At 38.8% G+C, this 21004-nt stretch overlaps 1 protein-coding gene and 2 pseudogenes across 1 annotated transcript in view; 2 read left to right on the top strand and 1 right to left on the bottom strand.

The window, feature by feature from the left end:
- CECR2 (CECR2 histone acetyl-lysine reader) overlaps positions 1–21004 on the bottom strand; it is a 180054-nt gene that overhangs the window by 63881 nt on the left and 95169 nt on the right. Inside the window, exon 2 of the mRNA XM_077759258.1 lies at positions 8483–8577. The gene's annotated coding sequence lies outside the window, so the exon portion shown is untranslated. The remainder of the gene's footprint in view (positions 1–8482; positions 8578–21004) is intronic.
- On the top strand, positions 9286–10003 carry LOC144227395 (serine/arginine-rich splicing factor 12 pseudogene; annotated as a pseudogene).
- LOC144227573 (small nucleolar RNA SNORD113/SNORD114 family) lies at positions 15507–15576 on the top strand (annotated as a pseudogene).

The raw sequence follows: 21004 nt of genomic DNA, 5'->3' as shown, positions 1-21004 counted from the left end.
AATAGATAAGAGATGGAAAACTGCTTGAATCAGTATCTACTTTCTACTCAGCACATGTAGAACCTAATGAAAATGTTTCTACATACACTGATATATAAATTGCTATTTATTAGTAGTTCAAGACTGTTTTAAGGCTCCTCATAAATTATTTCATTTAAATCTCATAATAACTTTAGTAGGTACTGTTCTCATTCTGAGATGAGGTAAGTTATGTACAAAGAGATTAAGTAGCTGTCTTAGCTCCACATATCAGGTGAACCTCAGAACCAGAAAAACGAAGCCATCATTTGTCAAACTTTTCTTCAGGATGAGATGAAAGTAAAACTTCAGAGAGCATGCATTCACTCTAATTGCTAGTGGATACCACTTGTGGGACAAAATGACCATCACTTTGTGCAATTCCTCTCGATGGAAAAACTAAAACTCCATTGTAGTATTCTTTTTTTTTTTTTTTTAATGTTTATTTTTGAGACAGAAGAGTGTGAGCAAGGGAGGGACACAGAGATAAGGATACAGAGGATCAGAAGCAGACTCTGCACTGTCAGCAGAGAGCACAATGCAGGGCTTGAACTCAGGAACTGGGAGATCAGGACCTGAGGTGAAGTTGGACGCTTAACCAACTGAGCCACCCAGGCGCCCCTGTAAGTGTACTTTCTAGTCTGGGTACTCATTATACAGGTGTGTTCAGTGAACAGTATGCAGTTCACTGAACTGCAGAACTACAGACTATACATTTTTCTCTGTGTATATATCAATAACAACAAATTTTTAAAAGGCTGAGGTCAAAGCCTCATTCCAGAATAATTAATTCAGAATCTCAGGGCTACCCCAGTCCCCAAACTTATCTGGCCATCCAGAAATATTTTTATTTCATTGGTACTTAAACAGATAAAAATTACTGATTATGTTCTCCACAATACTCTGACATCTTACATCTTCTGTGTTTAGCAGAATGTGGTTTGAAAAATGCTGGACAACTGCTTGCCTCCCTGCCCCAGCACAGAACAGCAGGCTCTGCTTTGTCAGGAAGAACTCTTCATCACTACTGGTAGGACCTGTGCTCCCACACCCGGTACCAAAAGACAATGAATATTGAGAGTACTGAGAGCCCTAGGCTTTTTTTTCTTCTGTCCATCTGAGACTCTTCCTTATTTTCCATCAATAGCAGAACAGTTGAAGAAGTAACTGCTGGAAAAAGGGGAGGGGAAAGACTCCTTTCTCTCTTACCCATTACAAATATCTGAAATTTTATGACATCTGAGGGTTTTTTTTGTTTTTTTTTTTTTTAAAGAAATTAATCCCTCACTTCAAAAGAAATCATTTAGGACTACGGAAAATCAATCATAAAAGCTGCTATCATTCAGCACTGTGGAAGGGGAGCAGGCGTGGTCTTATAAAGGCAGAAACTGTGGAGAGGACGTAGAAGAAACAGATGACAGAATGAAACTGGGTCTCTGCATGTGACTGGTAAGCCAACACAGTTTTGATGAGAAAGATACATTCTGAAATCTAGAAATGTTATTTTTACCTCTAGGTATACTTAGGAGACAAATAATACCTAGTCTGGACAGCTCATCCCGTACCTGCCCCGTCTTCAGGAAGGAGATGAGGATACCTACCCTATACTATGTTTGGTGATTTTTTAAAAAACTTTTTGAAATTTTATTGTTCTTTTGTTTTAACCCAGTATGGTTAACACAGGGTGTCATATTATTTTTAGGTATACAATATAGTGATTCAATAATTCTAAACATTACTCAGTGCTCATCATGCTAAGTGTGCTCTTAATCCTCATCACCATTTTCACCCATCCCCCACTCACCTCCCATCTGGTAACCATCAGTTTGTTATCTATATTTAAGAGTCTCTTGGTTTGTCTCTCCTCTTTTATTCTTCTTTGTTTGTTTTGTTACTTAAATTCCACATTATGAGTGAAATCACAGGATATTTGTCCTTCTCTGACTGACTTATTCCACTTAGCAATTTACTCTCTAGATCCATGTTGGTATAAATGGCAAGCTTTCATTCTTTTTATGGCTTAATAATATTCCATTGTGTATATACATATATCAACTCTTCTTTACCCATTTGTCAGTTGATGTACTCTTTGGCTGCTTCCACAGCTTGGTTATTGGAAATAATGCTGCAATTAACATAGGGGTGTATATAACCTTTCAAATTAGGGTTTTTGTATTCTTTGGGTAAATACCGAGTAGTGTGATTATTAGCTCACAGGGTAGTTTTAACTTAATATTCTGAGGAATGTCCATACTGTTTTCCACAATGCTTGCCCCAATTTGCATTCCTACCAATAGTTCCATTTTCTCCACATCCTCAGGAACACTTGTTTCTTAAAAAAACTTATTTTTAATACTGCAAAAATGCATTAATTTTATGTTAAGAAAAAATATGAAAGGGTCTGGGTTACAGGCCTAAAATTCAGGTTCTAATATTCAAACTCCTGTTCGTTCAACTCTTTGTGGGAATTATTCACCTTCTAAATAGCTACATAATCTGACAAATGTCTGGATTATTTTTCTTTCTCTATAAAATGAGACCTTATTAATCTAGGAGATAACTTCATACCATCTCTCTTCCTACCTCACAAGAAGACTGAAAAAAATGAAATGAACCCAAGCGAAAATATAATGAATGATGAGAAAAGGTGGATTCTAAATTAAATACCATTATTTTAAATAGCCATTGTTTTCATTTTTTTTTAATGTTTTATTTATTTCTAGGAGAGAGAGAGAGAGACAGCGTGAGCAGGGGAGGGTCAGAGAGAGAGGGAGTCACAGACTGAAACAGGCTCCAGGCTCTGAGCCGGCAGTCAGCACAGAGCCTGACGCGGGGCCCGGACCCACGAACCGCGAGATCATGACCTAAACGGAAGTCGGACGCTTAACCGACTAAGCCACCCAGGCGCCCCTAAATAGCCATTATTTTCAAACTAATTGCTTTTATAGGAAGTATAATCAAAATATTATCAAATACTATCAAAGTACTAATTACATACTTTTCCTATAATTTTTGGTAGAGACTTTTATGATAAATATGGGAGGAATAAAATTAAGTGAGGAACAAGTTGGTTACAGCCATTTATTTTACAAAGAGGCAAATCAAAATCTCATTGATAATTCACATACATATGATTTTTATGTTTATATATGATATGATTAATATATATGATTCAAATGCACATATACATATAAATAGGATCCATTAATACTAAATATAATTATCAAAAAATCAATTAATTGGTTCTTGTCCACAAAAAAATCTATCAAAATACCTACACAATTGATGAATTATTAATAACTAAGCATATGTAATTAGATGCAAGCATACATACATCTTACCATTATTATTTAGTTTTGTTCTGGACGACCTGGTCAATATAAAAAACATGTATAACAGGCAGCCTTTAAGAGGCCCAGAATGATTTCTGCCTCCTTGTATTCATCCCCTTGTACAATCCTCTCCCTTTAAGTGTGAAAGACTGTCTATACCTTGCCTGTAATAAACAGAATATAGCAAATGGAGGTCACTCCCATGATTATATCATATAAGACTCTCTCCAGACAGACAAGGGCTATTTTCCTGCTAGCCTTGAACAATAAGAGCTATGTAGTAAGAGACCACTTAGAAGAAAACTGCAGGTGACCTGTGGGAGCTGACAGCAGCTCCTAGTCAACAGCCAGAAAGAAAATGAGGACCTCAGTCCTACAACTCCAAGGAGACAACTCTGCCATCAACCTGACTGAACTCGGACTGCTCCCTAGGTAAGCCTCCAGATTAGAACATGGCCTGGCTGACACCCTGATTGTAGCCCTGTGAGAAACTGAGCATAGGGTCCAGGTGAGCCACGTGTAGACTTCTGACCTATAAAACTGTGAGATAATAAATAGATTTTTTAAGCTACTAAACTTGGAGAAATTTGTTACACAGCAGCATAAAACAGATACATGGATCCTTGCTCCAGTCAAGCCTTGAGAGGACTATAGTCCTAGTCAAGGTCCTGGGTACCTGGACTACAGTCTTGTAAGTGATCCTATGTCAGACACACCCAGCTAAACTGCAGCCAGATTCTTAACCCATAGAAACTGTGGTATGATCATTTTTTGTGGTTTTTATGTTGCTAAGTTTTAGGGTAATTTGTTACACTGCAGTGGATAACTAGTACAGCATGAAACAGACAAGAATAAAAACACCAAAAGGAAAGAGGGATGATAATCCTAGAAAATCAGAAAAAAAAGCAACTTAAAAAATAATCAGGATCAATAAACTAGGCAGATTTAAGATCTATTCAGAAGAATATATTTCTCCAAAGTACTTATAGTATAAATGGGATTCTACTCTTAATGGCAACAAAGATTAAGATAGCCAGGAATGTATCTGACCTAAATGAATCAATCATTTTTACTGGGTAACGGAGCTTGAATAAAAAAAAGCAATCTTAATATTGTGAAGAGGTCAATTCTGCTTAAATTTACTCATAGGTTTATTTGACTCTAATCAATATAACATGATGAGATAAAATAGAACACGATGAGATAGAAAAATCATTTTCCAGAAGAATGAAGATTAATAGACGAAATTTATTTTATTGTTTGGAAACACATGTTTTAAAGTATATTTATTTATTCTGAGAGAGAGAATGAGTGGGGGAGGAACAGGAGCAGAGAGAGGAGGAGAAAAGAGAGGGAAAGAGAATCCTAAGAAGGTTCCACACTCAGCACAGAGCCTGATGTGAGGCTTGAACTCACAAACTGTAAGATCATGATCGGAGCCAAAACCAAGAGTTGGATGCTTAACCAACAAAGCCACCCACATGCCTCAAGACAAATTTAAAATAAAAGGATTAATTACAGGGATTATGCTTATTGAACATTAAAATATAATATAAAGGAATAATCACTCAAATGTTATTAGTTATGTTTAGACAATATCCCTACTGTTTCATATACATAATGTTACTTCATCCTTAACAATAATCCAACAAGTAAATACTATCATTAAACACATTTTACACATGAAAAAACTGAGGCAAAGCTCACAAAACTAGTGAATATATTAGGGACACACAATGTGGTTTCAGAGCCAAAAGAGACTGACAGGTACAACTGGAAAGAACCAGTTGTTTTGTAGAAAGCAAATTCTAATATGAGCAAAAAAGGTACAACTGGAAAAAACCAGTTGTTTTGTAGAAAGCAAATTCTAATATGAGTAAAAAATTAGTAAAAGATCAAAGAGATATATCACCTGCCAACAGGGATGGGAAGATTTATTCCATAAATGATATGAGATGACTTTAGCTATTTAAACGTTCAACCACAGACTGTCCCCACTGTCACACACTGAAGACCATAGTCTCCAAGAGATAGGACACTGTTTTATTCTATTAGTGCCTAGGGGTTGGCATGTTATGGGCAATGTCCAGCACTAGCAAGGGTAAAGGAACACTCTTGTGCACGAGTGAAACTGAAGAGCTTAGAGGAAGAAAGCCTCACAAGTTTTAAACAAGCATTTCTTTTGCCTGATCTTCAACCAACACACCAGTGTAAAGATTGATCCATGAAATGCAAGTTAAAACAAGTTTATGCCTAACAGACTGATCAAGATTAGAGACACCAAGTCCAGTTGATTTTACCTTCATAATAATCCTTCCGTCAACACCTCTTCTTTCTCCACTGATTAACTGATTAGCCCCTAACTGGTCTTCCTGCTTACCCCATGCTTGGCCAGGATGCTTACCTGACCAGTCCCCTGCGCACCTTGCTTTTAGGATTATACCCTCAAATTATTTTCTTTTTCTTTTGTAATTTTTTAAAATGTTTATTTATTTTCAAGAGACAGAGAGACATAGAGCATGAGATGGGGAGGGGCAGAGAGAGAGGGGGAGACACAGAATCAGAAGCAGGCTCTAGGCTCCAAGCCATCAGCACAGAGCCTGATGTGGGGCTCAAACTCATGAGCCATGAGATCATGACCTGAGCCGAAGTTGGACGCTTAACCGACTGAGCCACCCAGGCGCCTCTATCCCCCTCAATTCTTAACCCAGCTTACAAAGCCTATTAGGCTCCAATTCCTATTGTGCTGTAGCCATATTGGATTCCTTAAACCAAAATGTGTGCATAGGACAGGTAGGTTAAAAAAAAAAAAAAAAGGTGAGTGGCACCTGGGTGGCTCGGTCAGTCAAGCATCTGACTTCAACTCAGGTCACGATCTCCCAGTCCATGAGTTCGAGTCCTGTGTTGGGCTCTGTGTTGACAGCTCAGAGCCTGGAGCCTGCTTGAGATTTTGGTCTCCCTCTCTCTCTGTCCCTCCCTCACTCACACTCTCTCCAAAATGAAAAAATGCTAAAAGAATAAATAAATAAAAATAAATGAATGAGGTGGGCCGTGTGAACGTGACAGATGATGAGTGACAATCAGCCTCCGCAGTCAGGAATGCCGAGGACTGAGGCAGACTAGTCCCTGTTTGCTCGCTAGTAGATGGCTCTCTTCATGGTTTGCAGACCATTAGATGTTTTCTAAAAGCTATAAAGTGGGATTTGAAATGTGACATCTCATTTTAGATGTTGGCAACAAATAACAGTTTAACACTCAGGGGCCAGGACTGTCCTGCTCAAACAAATCATGCCTCTGAACCATATGGGACCTTCTAACTTTATAACCTCTAGGCTCTGCTCTAGGGTTATCACTTCTACTTGCAAATCTGTGATCATTTCTTTTGTTTATTCTTTCATTCATTCACTTATTTATTGTGCTTTATGAAATATGGGCACTGGCTTAAGGAGGCCCAAATATGAAGGCTCAGTTCACATATCATTTTCTCATATGAGGTTATATGCTCTGTTAACACTCTATTTTTACTTTAGAACACTTATCACAGTAATTATATAACCATTACTGTTATATATACTGTGAACCCTTACCCCCACCCCCCATAGTATTGTAAATTCCATGAAGGCCCTGAGAGTGTATGTTTGTTGTACCAGGACTTGCTGGCCAGCAAATAGTGGGCAATATCCAGATGGAGGTTTAAGCAATCAGATGTCCTTATGCAGTAAAGGTTCAAGGGTAAAATGGAGCAACCTCTGTGGTGGGGCAGCCTGGAAATTTATTTTAAAATTTTTAAATGGGACATTTCTTATGACTGAGTGACCACAATTCCAGAAATTTAAGCTAAGGAGATAATTCACTAGGTGTGCAAACTTTTGTGTCCAAGGCAATACATTATAGCCTGCTTACAACAGTTAAAAGCTAGACACAAATGTCCAGCTATCAAATTGGATCATTTGACAATCATATTTAAAGGAAAGGTGGTTTAAGAAAATTAACTATTACAATGAAAAAATGCAAGATATGAAAATGTAAAATTCTATCACAGTATGACTACAACTGTGCTTAAAAACCACATAAATTCCCAAATCTACATCCCAATAAAAGAATGGAAGACCTTAATTATCATGTTCAAGTAGTAAAACAATAGATGATTTCCCCCTTTCATCTATTCTTTGTCTAGCACAACCATCTGGGTATTCTCAGGGAAAAAAGTCATTATATTAACACAGTTGAGTCCAGGAGCAATAACTCTCCCTTAAGGGATACAAACTTCACCCTGAACAAAATGGCATTTCATCAATCTCTCACTCATCCTGTAATGACAAGTTTATTGTGCATTAGTACTGGGCCTACTTTCCCAGCCAGAGCAGATACCTAAAAGTAGATTTAAAGAACAGAAGTATTTGAGATACCACCTTTAACTGTGTGAAAAATACAAACCATTAACACTCAATCCCCTGCCCTGCGTGGCACCAGAGGGCTAAAAACTGGAAAAGCCTTTTGTCTCAGCTTTTTAAGAGTTGGCTCTATACAAATTCTGCTCCCTACAGAAACGTAGCAAAGAAAATGTGTATCAAGTTAGGGTCAAAACAAGGAATGAGGTCTTATCAGGAAGATCCTTTATTTGTCTATACAAATAAAACTTTGTTCCAAATTTCTATACATGTCAAATGTACTGGAGAGTGGTTTACTTAGCACTTAAAGTGTGAGGGAGACTAGAAGCTCCATATTAAACATTATGCTGCTGGTTATATGAATAGAAGATACTCAAGTAAAATCTACTTTTAATTTGTTAGGCTACATTTTATCAATACGTAGCAAGAGACTACATATTTCTATACAACTCAGAAAGAAAGGTATATACTGACAGGAAGAAATTCTACACTTGATTATGTTAACTGGTGGATCCAAGAGTAAAGGATATAGATTTGTGAGAGTGAAATAAGCTCAAGGATTATAATAACATTAAAACTGAACTGCAAAAGGAGCCAAACACAGCACTGTGGAATGCATTTGTAATTACCACCAGAGAACGATCAGTTCTGGTTTGTTACAAGAGACATGAAACATCACGACACCTGGTAAATTATTAGTTCTTTATGCATGAAATATGTAGTAAAATCAGGATTACTCACGTGATATCTCTTCGTTGATAGCAGCCCTGAAGTAGGCAGGCGATCAGGTCACTGATAAACTCTACATCATCTCTGTGAAGAGCTGCTTCTAACTCCTATGAGGAGACAGAGAAATTGAGAGATCAAACACAGGTTCCTTAAAATTCACCTGTCTCTCCCCTCCTACAACCCACACTGTTGACAACACTCTCTAAGCCACTACATGGTCAGAGTAGCCAAACTGCTTGCCATGGATGAACTCTGCCTTTCTTCCAACAGTTCCTGCTAGAAGAGCAATGAGTTCAACTTTTTGTTTTTCTATGGAATTTATTTCTCCCATTGCTCCATTACCAAACTCCCCTCCTTTTTTCTGCACATAAGAAACACACATATATCTTTCTGTAAGTCAGTGCTAGCTAACATAATTATCAAAGAACTTAACTTCTACAAATATGCTATAATGCCTTCTACTTTAATAAGAGAATAAAAGAGCAAATATATAATTAAAAAGTATTCATCAGGGGCGCCTGGGTGGTTCAGTCGGTTGAATGACCGACTTCACCTCAGGTCATGATCTCACAGTTCATAGGTTCGAGCCCCGAGTCGGGCTCTGTGCTGACAGCCAGCTCAGAGCGTGGAGCCTGTTTCGGATTCTGTGTCTTCCTCTCTCTGACCCTCCCTTGCTCATGCTAGCTCGCCCGTTCTCTCTCTCTCTCTCTCTCAGAAATAAATAAAACATTTAAAAAATTATTCATCATTCACTTAACAGTTTTAACAGGTATACCACCCACAACTGTTTTAAAAACCCACTAATTTAGGCGCCGGGGGCCGGCGGAGCTGCTGTGGCGGCAGCGGCAACTGCGAGAAACGGAGCGAGCCTGGCGGCCGCAGGCAGGCCCGTAGGCACCAGAGGAAGCGGTCATGTCGCGCTACACGAGGCCCCCCAACACCTCCCTGTTCGTCAGGAACGTCGCAGACGCCACCAGGCCTGAGGACTTGCGCCGTGAGTTTGGTCGATATGGCCCTATAGTAGACGTTTACATTCCACTTGACTTCTACACCCGCCGCCCAAGAGGATTTGCTTATGTTCAATTTGAAGATGTTCGCGATGCTGAAGATGCTCTTTATAACCTCAATAGAAAGTGGGTATGTGGCCGTCAAATTGAAATACAGTTTGCACAAGGTGATCGAAAAACACCAGGCCAAATGAAATCAAANTTACCAAAAAGATCCAAGTCAATAGGAAAATCACAATCAAGTTCACCTCAAAAGCAGACTAGCTCAGGAACCAAATCAAGATCACATGGAAGACATTCTGACTCCATAGCAAGATCCCCTTGTAAATCTCCCAAGGGTTATACCAATTCTGAAGCTAAAGCACAAACAGCAAAACACTCTCATTTTCGATCACATTCCAGATCTCGGAGTTATCATCATAAAAACAGCTGGTGAACAGCAGCAGAAGAGTGCTATATAGTCTTGAATATAAGTCATTAAACCTTTCATTATGTTAAATAAAAATTCTTCAAGGCTTATAGAAAATGTGAGTTAATTTGGGCATGTGCAACAAATAAAATCTCTCTAGCTTTGGGTTAATAAAGATTTGGTCTCAATTTGAACGGCCCATACCACAAAAAAAAAAATAAATAAATAAATAAAAAAAATAAAAACCCACTAATTTATTGAAAACAAATAGCACTGGTAGTGAGCAATGTAGCAGTTCTAATTTTGAGGACTGATGATAGGAGATTGCTAGAACTGAGATTAATCTTACATCATCTGGAGAGAAGTGAGGTAATGTCTATGTTAATGGTCTAATCCAAGGTGAGATTTATTTGCTTTCCTTGGGATTCAAGCAGGCAATGCAAAAGATTTAGCTGGTCTTAGTACAGTATGCTGAACAAAGATTAGTTGAGAGGAGCTACTGGGACAAAATGTGACAGTGGGGAAATTTTAGGAGATCCTATTTCTCTTTTTGATCTCCCATAATAAACCAGTATTTTCTAAGATGATGGAATCTGTTCTAAGTCATCAGCTCCTGGAACACCAAGTTCGCCAGCACTGTTCCAACCAGGCTATCTTCTGCATGCAGGCCATCTCCCAAGGGTCTGCTCTGCTTATGGTTTGATTGCTTATGATACTGACCAGATCTATAACCACAGAAAAACTGAACTTTGAAGGCTTGTATTAATGGCTCTGAAAGCATGAGGTGTGCATAAGAAGCAATTTCTGACCTTAACACCAATTGCAGGGCAATGCATACTGAACACGGTAGTCTTCTTCTATTATAAAAACAATAAAGTTTTTATAAAACATTCTTAAAAAATAATTTTGTAAGTTAACGGTTCCATTTATTATTTTATTTTTAGAAACTCTCAAGTCTGTAAACATTCGCTCTGAAACTTCCATAAGACAAAAAACTGCTAAGCATACTGACACAAATAAGCAAAACAGAAACTACCCTGAGGTGGTTTACTTGAAAAGGTTCACCTGTCCCATACTGCACTGAAAGTGTAGGTGAATGAGACTCAACATTCAAAGATAAATAAAGCTGAGGCTTACAAACATTTGGCTTGCTTTAATTGCAAACTTGGGAATTATAACACATCTATAGCAATGGTTCTTATTATCTTAATTCCTGTTAGCAGAGTTCTTTTCTGCATTCTAGTTAGTGATTATTCAGGAAAACAAAAAACGCTACTAATCAGAGATAACAAAGATCTGAAATATAATTAGCCGGAATTCATTCATTCAACTAATATTTACTGGGCACCCACCCCATATAAGATAATATAGTACTTCCTAAGCACTGGGGAGCTTAGTTTAGTTTAGAGAGATAAGAATACAAAAAAGGTACACAAACTAACTAATTAGCACTATTAGGTACAGAAAACGTGCTGTAGGTGCTATGGGGATTGAGAAGAAAAGGATTATTTCTGGCTGTGGGAAGCCTAAGAGATTGCGTCAAGTCGGTGGCACCTGAGATGGACAAACTGGCTGGTGACAATGTGGGGGGAGAAGCAGGGCATAACCAGGTGTAGGGAGCAGCGGGACAAGGAAACAAAGAGGGTATCAGCTTCAGTTTAGCTATTCTGTAGATCATATAAGGGGGTGATGTGAGCTAAGATTGATAGCGGATACTGAATACTGAGCTAATGAGTTTGGCTTTTCTTTGGAAGACAAAGACGACTCACTACAGTTATTTTTATTGAGAGGGCACAGCTGCTGTGTATTTAAGATGAATTCTAGCGGTGGAGGGTGGGAGGTGAGGGTAAACACAAACAGCAGGCTGGGAGAAAGACTCTGAAGGACTTCCCAAACAAGAGACGTGGCAGCGATGGGGAAACACGAACTCAAGATCTGACAGAAGTGAATGTGATGCAAAACAAGGAAAGATTTGAATGGTTCATATTTTAAGCTTGGTCACTGGGCCAGACTAAAAAGCAACCTGCAATTATAAGAGAAACTGAACCCTTGAAGCAAAAAGTCCCAGGCCATCTTGTTTGATAGAGAAGCCAGAATTACCGAATGGTAGAGCTGGAGAGTCAATTATAGATCAGATTTTTTAAACCCTCCCAATGTCAGGATAAATAAACTTGACTCAGGAAGGTTAACTGACTCCTCCTGCGGTACTCAGCAAAAAGTGCCAGAACTCAGTGAAACCCAGACCACCCCATCTAGGCTCGTCATACTTTGTAAACTGCTTCCTACTGACCCATCCTCTGTATCCTAGAAAGGCTGATGGCTGCAATAGCTACAATAACCCACTTCCATTACTCCCAACCAAGTCCTCACATGTACCATTTCCCTAAGCAGAAAGAACTCCCTACCTGCTCCCCTGTCTGCCAAGGACTGTATGTCCTTTATGTGAAAATCTTTTATCTATAAAATCTTCCTAGTCGAGTTTCACTTTGCTGGTTCCTCCAGTAACTCCTTCAACACCATGTGTGTTCACATATCGTTATACACTCCTGTTGATGAGGTTCTGTCCTCTTCCTCAGTGTATTAAATTAAATAAAATTAAATATCACAATGTGATTCTTGACTAAAGGTGCTGTAGTCAGTACTAACTGATGCTTTTTAGTGTTTTTAAAGAACAGAAGTACTGGGGCACCTGGGTGGCTCAGTCAGTTAAGCATCTGACTTCAGCTCAGGTCATGATCTTGTGGTTCGTGAATTTGAGTCCTACATCAGGCTCTGTGCTGACAGCTCAGAGCCTGGAACCTGCTTCGGATTCTGTGTCTCCCTCTCGTTCTGTTCCTCCCCTGCTTGTGCTCTGTCTCTCTCTCTTAAAAATAAATAAAGATTAAAAAAATAAAAGTACCAAATTAAGTGGAGGTCTTGGCAGGATTCCTAGAAGTCAGAGGATACATGTGGATGGATTTTATTCAATAGTAAAGAATTCAAAATATTAATTTTATAAAAGTCATACTATAGAGCAAAATGTAAAGTCTGCATTAATTTTTAAGGTAAAACTACCAAAAAAAAAAAAAAATCACTCATACAGGAACAGTTAAAGCTCTAATATGAATTCTCTTTCTTTTGCACCTCCTGCTTCCCACTAATAGACATTCCCTTCTGGCTTAGGTGGAAATGCTAGACAAGAACGTTTCTCTTTCTTTCAGAGTAACTCTCAGTAGATCCAAGTTCTAGCTGTCCAGTTTATACCTATGACATTGCCCTATGAAAAGGCAACAATAAAATATAGCAATGGAGTCACTAAATGCCCTTTCTATTCCTTAATATTAACATATCAGTGTTAGTTTTATTCATCTACATAAGGTACTTACCAAAAAGGAACATTCTTGTTTTCTTCTGTGGCCCTACCTGTAACATTAGCACAGAACTTAGCAAATAGTAGGTGGTCATCAAATTAACTTTAAAAAGTTTATATATATAAGGGCTTCTGGGTAGCTTAGTCAGTTAAGCACCTGACTTTGGCTCAGGTCATGATCTCACTGTTCGTGGGCTCAAGCCCTAAGTCGGGTTCTGTGCTGACAGCTCAGAGCCTGGAGCCTGCTTCAGTTTGTTTCTCTCTTTCTCTTTCTCTTTCTCTCTCTCTCTCTCTCTCTCTCTGCCCCTTCTCTGCTCATGCTCTATCTCAAAAATAAACAAACATTAAATTAAAAAAATATTTTTTAAGTTATCATTTTTTTCATTCACCTACTATATGCCAGGTAATAGAGATACAAAAGTGAATAAAGTCCTGATAGGTTTATGGATTTATGGATGGAAGGTAGGGAATGAGGGAAGGCTAAAATGTAAGCCAGATGGAAAACTTTATCTATCTATTATTGTGTTCAGTGTTGTCTCCCCCAGTGACCAGAATAGTGTCCAGCAACCAGAACAGTAGAAATTCAAATGTTTTCTTGACTGAATGACAGCAAAGAATTATGGAGACAATGTAACAAATGCCACATTAAATACACAAAACAATAGGGGAAATGGAGAAAACTAGAGAAACTGAGGAGTGTGGAGTAAGACTTTGCCAAGGAAGATTCACACAGAGCCCTGAAGGGGAGACTCTTACCTGGCAAATGCACAGTAAGGAGGAGCATGCGAAAGTTGATGGCATGTGTAGAAAGTACCAAGGACCATCCTCAACGTGGAGAGAGTAATTAGAGAACCACTGACAGGCCTATTCCTTGAGGACCTTCTCTGAAAACCATGAAAACCACACTAAAGAATGTAGGTTTTACTTCTATATGCAATCAAGTCTGAAGGAGAATGAAATGATCAGATCTCTATCTCAGAAAAAACAGTTCTGAGGGCAGTGTGCAGAATGACTGAGTGATACCAGAGGGAAGGACCATGGAGGTGAGTGTCAGCATCACCTGGAAGCCTGCAGGAAGTAGGGTACCTTGGAGCCACCACGGACTTACAGAAACCAGAATCTGCATTTTAATGAGAGCCCCATGATTCATATGCATATACAGTTTGGGAGGTGCTATTCTGGAAGATAAAAGGTCGGAGTCTGCGATAAATAAAACAGCAGCTGTGGGAATAAAGAAGGGGAGGATTTGAGAACACATGGAAGATAAATAAATGCTGGTTTAAAAAACAAAAGACATAATTACCAAAAGAAATGAAATAATGCCATAGGCCAAAAATGCTCTAAAACATGTAAGAAAGATAAAAATTCAATTTCTGACATAAGGACTGAATTAAATCCTTATATTGTAAGGCCAAACATACCCAAATGATTAATCTCAAGAGCTAAAGCCCCTTGTTTATCTAAAAACCCGAGCATGAATGCATGATTATAATCAAACCATGCAGATAAAGTGGGTTATCAGTATCTGTGGAATTTACAGTTCTACCTCTAGCTCTAAAGCCTGTTGAAAGGACTGAAGAATTAAATGTAATTCAGATATCCAGGCAAACCACTGAATAATATCCTCTAAATGCAAGATTAGTGATCACTGGTGGAAAGAGTGGGTCATTTGATCCTTATAGAAGAATCTCTTTTCTACCAATAAATCTATTTAGAATGTAAAGAAAGAACATGAAATTTCTGGTTAAAGTGTTCTCCAAACACTATCAACTGCCAATATCCTTTTATTAGTATTTCCAGAGAGTCATCAAGTAGAATTACAGACAAATTAGAGTGAAACAAGATGTTCAATAAGAAAATAAAAGCTAAGACCAACAAAGGTTAAGAGAGATATGGCCGAAAGATAAGATGTCCTTAAACCCACATTCTACTTACATGTAGATTATGAATTTTCAAGTTTGAAATTACTAACATCTTGTTAATCTGTGGTAGTTAGCAGAAATCAAAATTAGTCAAGTTACAATAAGTGTAAGAATTGTCTTAAAATACATGCCCAATAACTGAATTATTAATTTGTATAACAAATTTATATTTTCTTCAATAAATCTAAGGTAACATTTTAGTCCCTATCTGCATTATTAAAAATTCCCATAGGTGCTAGGAGGCAGAAGACTGGATGGGAAAGCAGCATTTGATACTGATGATGTTCTAATTCTGACGGATGTGATTTTCAGATGATATCACTTACAAATTAATAAAGTGAAACATTCCTAGATCAATGATGAGAGTGTGTCATGAGTCAAGAACAATGATTAATAAAATCTGTAAATCTGAAATTTAGAAGAGAAAAAGAAGGAAAGACAAAATTGTTTCAGTGTATTATTTTCTGCCTGCCTCAGTAACCAGGCTTCATTGGTGATTCAACCATAGTTTTTGTAACATTATCAGCAGAAACTGAGGCATCCTTATTTTAATTAAAAAAAAATTTTAAATGTTCTTGTTCTATATTCAACTATGATGGACTGGCTAAAGGGGATTGGTAAAAACTTCTCCCCATTGAACCTAGGTTTGTTTTTTCTAGCACAACTGTGACCCAATGAGGGAGCAACTGAGGAAAGTGGTTACACAGAAAGGCAGAGTATCAGGGATTTGTATTTGCTCTTCCAAGGAGAAGTAAGGAGGTCTGAACTGTCCCTCAAGTGACATAAGTATTGAGAGGAACTCTGTTATTTACAAATAAAATTCAACCCCCCTCCATTGCCTACCATTCTACCCATGGAATACAGTAAACTCATAAATCAATAAGAAAATGGGTCTCAAAATATAAACTGCTTTTCAAATGTATTTCTATTTGCTTCATAAATCAGCAGCTATCTAGGTAACCCACCAAACAAGTATGCAAGGCCATGGTAACTTGTAAGGTGACAAAGTTGTCAGTAAACTTTCCCCCTCTAGCTCAGCAGAACTTAAAATGCAGAATCAGTAAAGATTAGAATGAAGAATAGGTGATAAACTCCCTGGAGAGCAAAGCTATTTTCCCCCCTCTTATTCTCACCTCTCCCACATTCCCCTTAGTTACTGTTAACCCCAGTAGTTGGAACCAAATGGATAAACCAAGGCACACTGATATAGGCCTCAGTTTTCACCCTGTGGTGAAATAGGATATTATAGGAATCAGCAAAGAAGAAAGGTAACTGGGAAGCAATTTTAATCCTCCTGAACAGGAGAACTGGCTCTTCAGTTAAAAAATGTTCACTTTAATGGGTATAATGTCACATCTGCAGGAAGAAAAGGTTCTGGAACTCTGTTTCAAAACAATGTGAATATACTTAACAATACTGAATTGTGCACTTAAAAATGGTAAAGAAGCCAAATTTTGTATTATGCTTCTTACCACAATTTAGACAAAAAAACTGACCCATTAAAAGTGTCTACCACCAAGGGTTTTGTAATGACTAAATGAGGCAATGCTTATAAAAGCACAGTAAATATTCTACATGTTAATATCACAATTATGTCATCTTCCTTACAATGAAAGTGTGTGGAAAAAAAGGCAAAGACTGAAGAGCTAGAAAGTGGCCTTTTCAAAATTCAGAGGTTTCTGGACAATAGAAATTAAAATCCTTTTAATACATGGCCTACCGTGTTCATAAGCCAATAAAAGCCAACAGTTCTCCAAGGAACTATTTGGAAACCCAGGTTATTCAAAGCTTTACTACTTAGGCCTTCAAACCCAGAGCTTAAGTCTTAGAATAAGGCAATAAGGAATACCCTTCTAAAATCCCTCCTGACACCCCCCCCCTCCCACTTTCTCTCCTCCCCTTTTGTATTTCCTTTTCACTGTGGGCACTGAGCTGTGAGCACAGAAATCTGAACTTTGCCAAGATGCTCTGGGACAGAAGAGGCAGGGGTGGGTAGGTGGGGGTGGGGGAGCAGAAAACACGCCAATCAGCCTAGAGAAGGGAGACCCATCCCTACTGCTCCTCTGCAGCTTCAGAGAGTAGCTGGAGGGAGTAACAGGATTTGCCCTCTTTGCAGCTGGCGTCACAGCTCATTAGGGACAAGTCTGTTTAACGTCTTTCCACCTCCTCCACCCTCAAGAACAAGCAGGGGCTGCTGGGAAAAGAACTCAGGACTGAGCAAGGGGAACGGCTCCAAATGGTGATTGGCAATGGGAGAGAAACAGGGCCTTTAACATATGTCGTGGAAAAATGTTTGTTTACACTTCATTACTTTAAAAAGTTCTGCCTGCCTGACTAGAGACAGTCAAACGACACAGGAAGAGTATCACTAATTCCTTTAATGGACAACGACGATCCAGTCAACACCTTTTCTTAAATAATATTACAGGTAGCTTTTTTATTGTTTTACACACTTTTAATCTCTCAAAATTTTCTTTAATCTTTTGCTAAAGAAGGTGGTAAAGAAAGAAAAACTTGTTTTTCTTCAGCTTCCAAGTAAGGATCAAGATCACAGCTGTACTACTGCCATTCAGGTACAATAATTTCTTTGAGTTTACGTAAGAAGGGAAAAAAGGTCTCAAGATAGAAGAATCATACATGCTGTATTTGATTTTAGAAGGTTTATAAATCTTCTGAATTGGCACAAGGACCAAGTGCAATGCAGAGTCTTGGAAGAAGATGGGGGCTTCTGTATAGGACCCAGAACTGCGCTTACACAAAGGAGATGCAAAGCAGGCCTTCCTGAAGGACTATCCCAGCTGCTTTCCAAGAGAGAATGCCTGGAGTGTGAGCTTGGAATACATGAAGAAATAAGCACACTAGCCTCCAGAAGGCACCCCTGACTTTGGCAGCTGATGCTTTCTAACTTGGTATAAATTAATTTAATCCCAAAGGCCTGCCCCATGCCAATTTAGACTGTAAAGTATAAATCAGCTCGAGTGGGTATAATGGTGAGGGACCTGAAACTGGCTATTGTAATACTTTCAGTTGGCCAAGTGGTTTATCCCAGGAGTCCCCAAAGGCCAGCAGGTCTGTATTGCTGCTTTGCTGCAACCATACCATTCCTCTCAACCATCCATGAAACAGCTGTGTCACTGGCTATGCTGCTGGGTAACAGAAAGGAAACCAAAATAGCTTCTCCCCTCAAATGACTGCTACCCTAAAATACTAGGTTAACTGGAAAATACTAACTATACCAATAAATGTGGAAATCTGGAAGAACATGATTTTCTGAAATGGCATAAATTATCAAAACTGGCTCCAGCAGTAAAAAAAGGCTCAGAGGTTTCATGGATATTCTCCCATAAGGAAATGCCCATGATTATTATATAAACAATTCCTGAGCACTGAAAACCTGGGAAAGCTCCTCAGTAAGTTCTATGAGGCTAGTATACTGGACATAGTGTACGGTATAGTCAGGCAGACAAAAGATCTGGAAAAGCATGTTCTTGACAGACCACATACAACCTCAGATCAAGAAGTCTAGTAGTCAAGTAGTCTAGACTTCACCATTTAGAACAAGGCTTTCCAACTACAGTATGTGTGTTCCTGGGGCTCCAGAGTGTGTGGCCATAATACAGGAAACCATCTGTTTAAAATGGCACAGCTTCTAGAGAGTCAGTCTTACTTTTACTTTTTGTTTGTTTTCACTGTTTTATTTGTTGTTGAGAGATATATTTTTTTAAGATACAGTTATATTCCATTTCTTTTTTTTTTTTTAATTTCTTTTAATGTTTTATTTATTTCTGACAGAGAGAGAGAGAGAGACAGCGTGAGCAGGGGAGGGTCACAGAGAGGGGGAGATACAGAATCTGAAACAGGCTCCAGGCTCTGAGCTGTCAGCACAGAGCCCGACATGGGGCTAGAACCCACGAACCGTGAGTTCATGACCTGAGCCAAAGTCAGACGCTTAACCGACTGAGCCACCCAGGCGCCCCTGTTGAGACATATTTTTAACTTAAACATTTGCATGAATTGAAGACAGGAGACTTCATCAGAGAATTTATGTTTGGAGCTACTTCTGGCCATAGCTATAGGCTTATAAAGTTATGCAGTTATGTAGCTCCTTCCCTTTCATTAGGAGCTCACTAGTGGATTAGTGGAAAGTTATTTTAGTTATTTTAGGGGAAACACTAAAAAACAGGGCGAGGGGAAGAATAATCAAATGAGGAAGGTTAAAATCTAGATGTGATTTGCAGGACACATTGTTAGAGAGAGAGATTAGAGGGTAAGAAGATATCTGCCCTAGTCCAGGGAAGAAGTGAGGAGGCCAATACTAGAAAGAGAACAGTGGAAATGCACAGGATGAGATAAAAGGAAAGGATTTCAGATTTTGCAACTAACTGTATGTGGATTTAAAAAAGGACAAAGAAAGTTTAGATAACAATTTCTAATCCTTCCCCACCCCTGAAAAAATATGGTATTTTAAATTGGTAAGCAGAAGTTAAGGATGATAAAAGTTGAAAGGTGAATGGGAAGAAAAGGACAGCAGGAAGAAACAACAAAGACTTGATATTCAAAATAAGGTCCTAGAAGTTTTAAAGTGGGAAATAATCTTGTAATGTCCTAAATCCTGTTGTTCATATTTGACTGTGTCCTCGTCTCCTGTGTGAGAATGGCAAAAATGTACATACACAGAAAAATTTAGAACTTTAATGTGTGCAGGGAGGTAGGACTCCCTTTGAATCAATTTGATCAGATCAATATATGATGGGCATGTGACAGTGGAATGCCATATAGTGGAAAGGCATCCCTAGCATTTGAAGACATACTATGTGCCTGGTTCTTTGTTAAGTGCTGGGGATGCAAAGATGAAAATAATAACCCTACCTTCCGGGCACCTGGGTAGCTCAGTCAGTTAAGCATCCAACTCTTGATTTGGGCTCAGGTCATGATTTCAGTGTCATGAGATAGATCCCCATATTGGGCTTGGTGCTGGCACCACGGAGCCTGCTTGGGATTCTCTCTGTCTCTCTCTGTCTCTCTCTCTCAGCCTCTTCCCTGCTGGTGGTGCGCCCTTTCTCTCTCTCAAAATAAATAAATATTAAAAAAAAAAAAAAAGGAGCCCTACCTTCATGTAGCATAAGATCTAGAATTGGGGAACTGGGGGATGGGGAAAAAATAAGTAATTTCAATTCAATGTGATGACTGGTACAGCAGAGTGCTATGGAGGTAAGCAAGCAAAATGCTGCTATGGAGATTAATTAGGATAGGCTGAAAGATGAGCAGGATGCAGCCAGTTCACACAAGGGTAGTAGGAACAGTAAGGGTATCAATAAAACTCAGGTTACTGCTAGAAATGAAAACTTAATAATGGCCTGTGCCAAAACCCCTACTGTGGTAGGTAAGTAGGCACTGCCTAGTGTCTCTACAGAGTAAGTGGTCACAGAATGTTCACATTGAAAACGGAAAGAAATTAGCCACGGGGAACAACTAATCTAAAAGATAAATATGTGTGGTGCCTGGATGGCTCAGTTGGTTGAGTGTCCAACTCCTGACTTCGGTCCAGGTCATGATCTCATGGTTTGCGGGATTGAGCCCCACACTGGGCTCTGTACTGACAGCATGGAGCCTGCTTGGGATTCTCACTCTCCCTCCCTCTCTGCCCCTTCCCTACTCGCATTTGTTTTTTCTCTCTCCTCTCAAAATAAATAAACTTTTAAAAAAATGAATGTGTGAGTGCATGAAATATAATCAAGAAATACGGAAAGGCAGGACAAACTAGGAATGACGAGCATGTGATTATAACTAAGAAAATAGTACTGAAATCTCAGTGGGAAGGTGGGGGGGGGGGGGGGGGGGGGGGGG

This window comes from Crocuta crocuta, unplaced genomic scaffold, assembly GCF_008692635.1.
Source record: "Crocuta crocuta isolate KB4526 unplaced genomic scaffold, BGI_CrCroc_1.0 scaffold72, whole genome shotgun sequence".
In the NCBI taxonomy this organism is placed as follows: Eukaryota; Metazoa; Chordata; class Mammalia; order Carnivora; family Hyaenidae; genus Crocuta; species Crocuta crocuta.
Note: the sequence above shows the minus strand (reverse complement) of the source record. Positions and strands in the feature narration are given on the sequence as shown.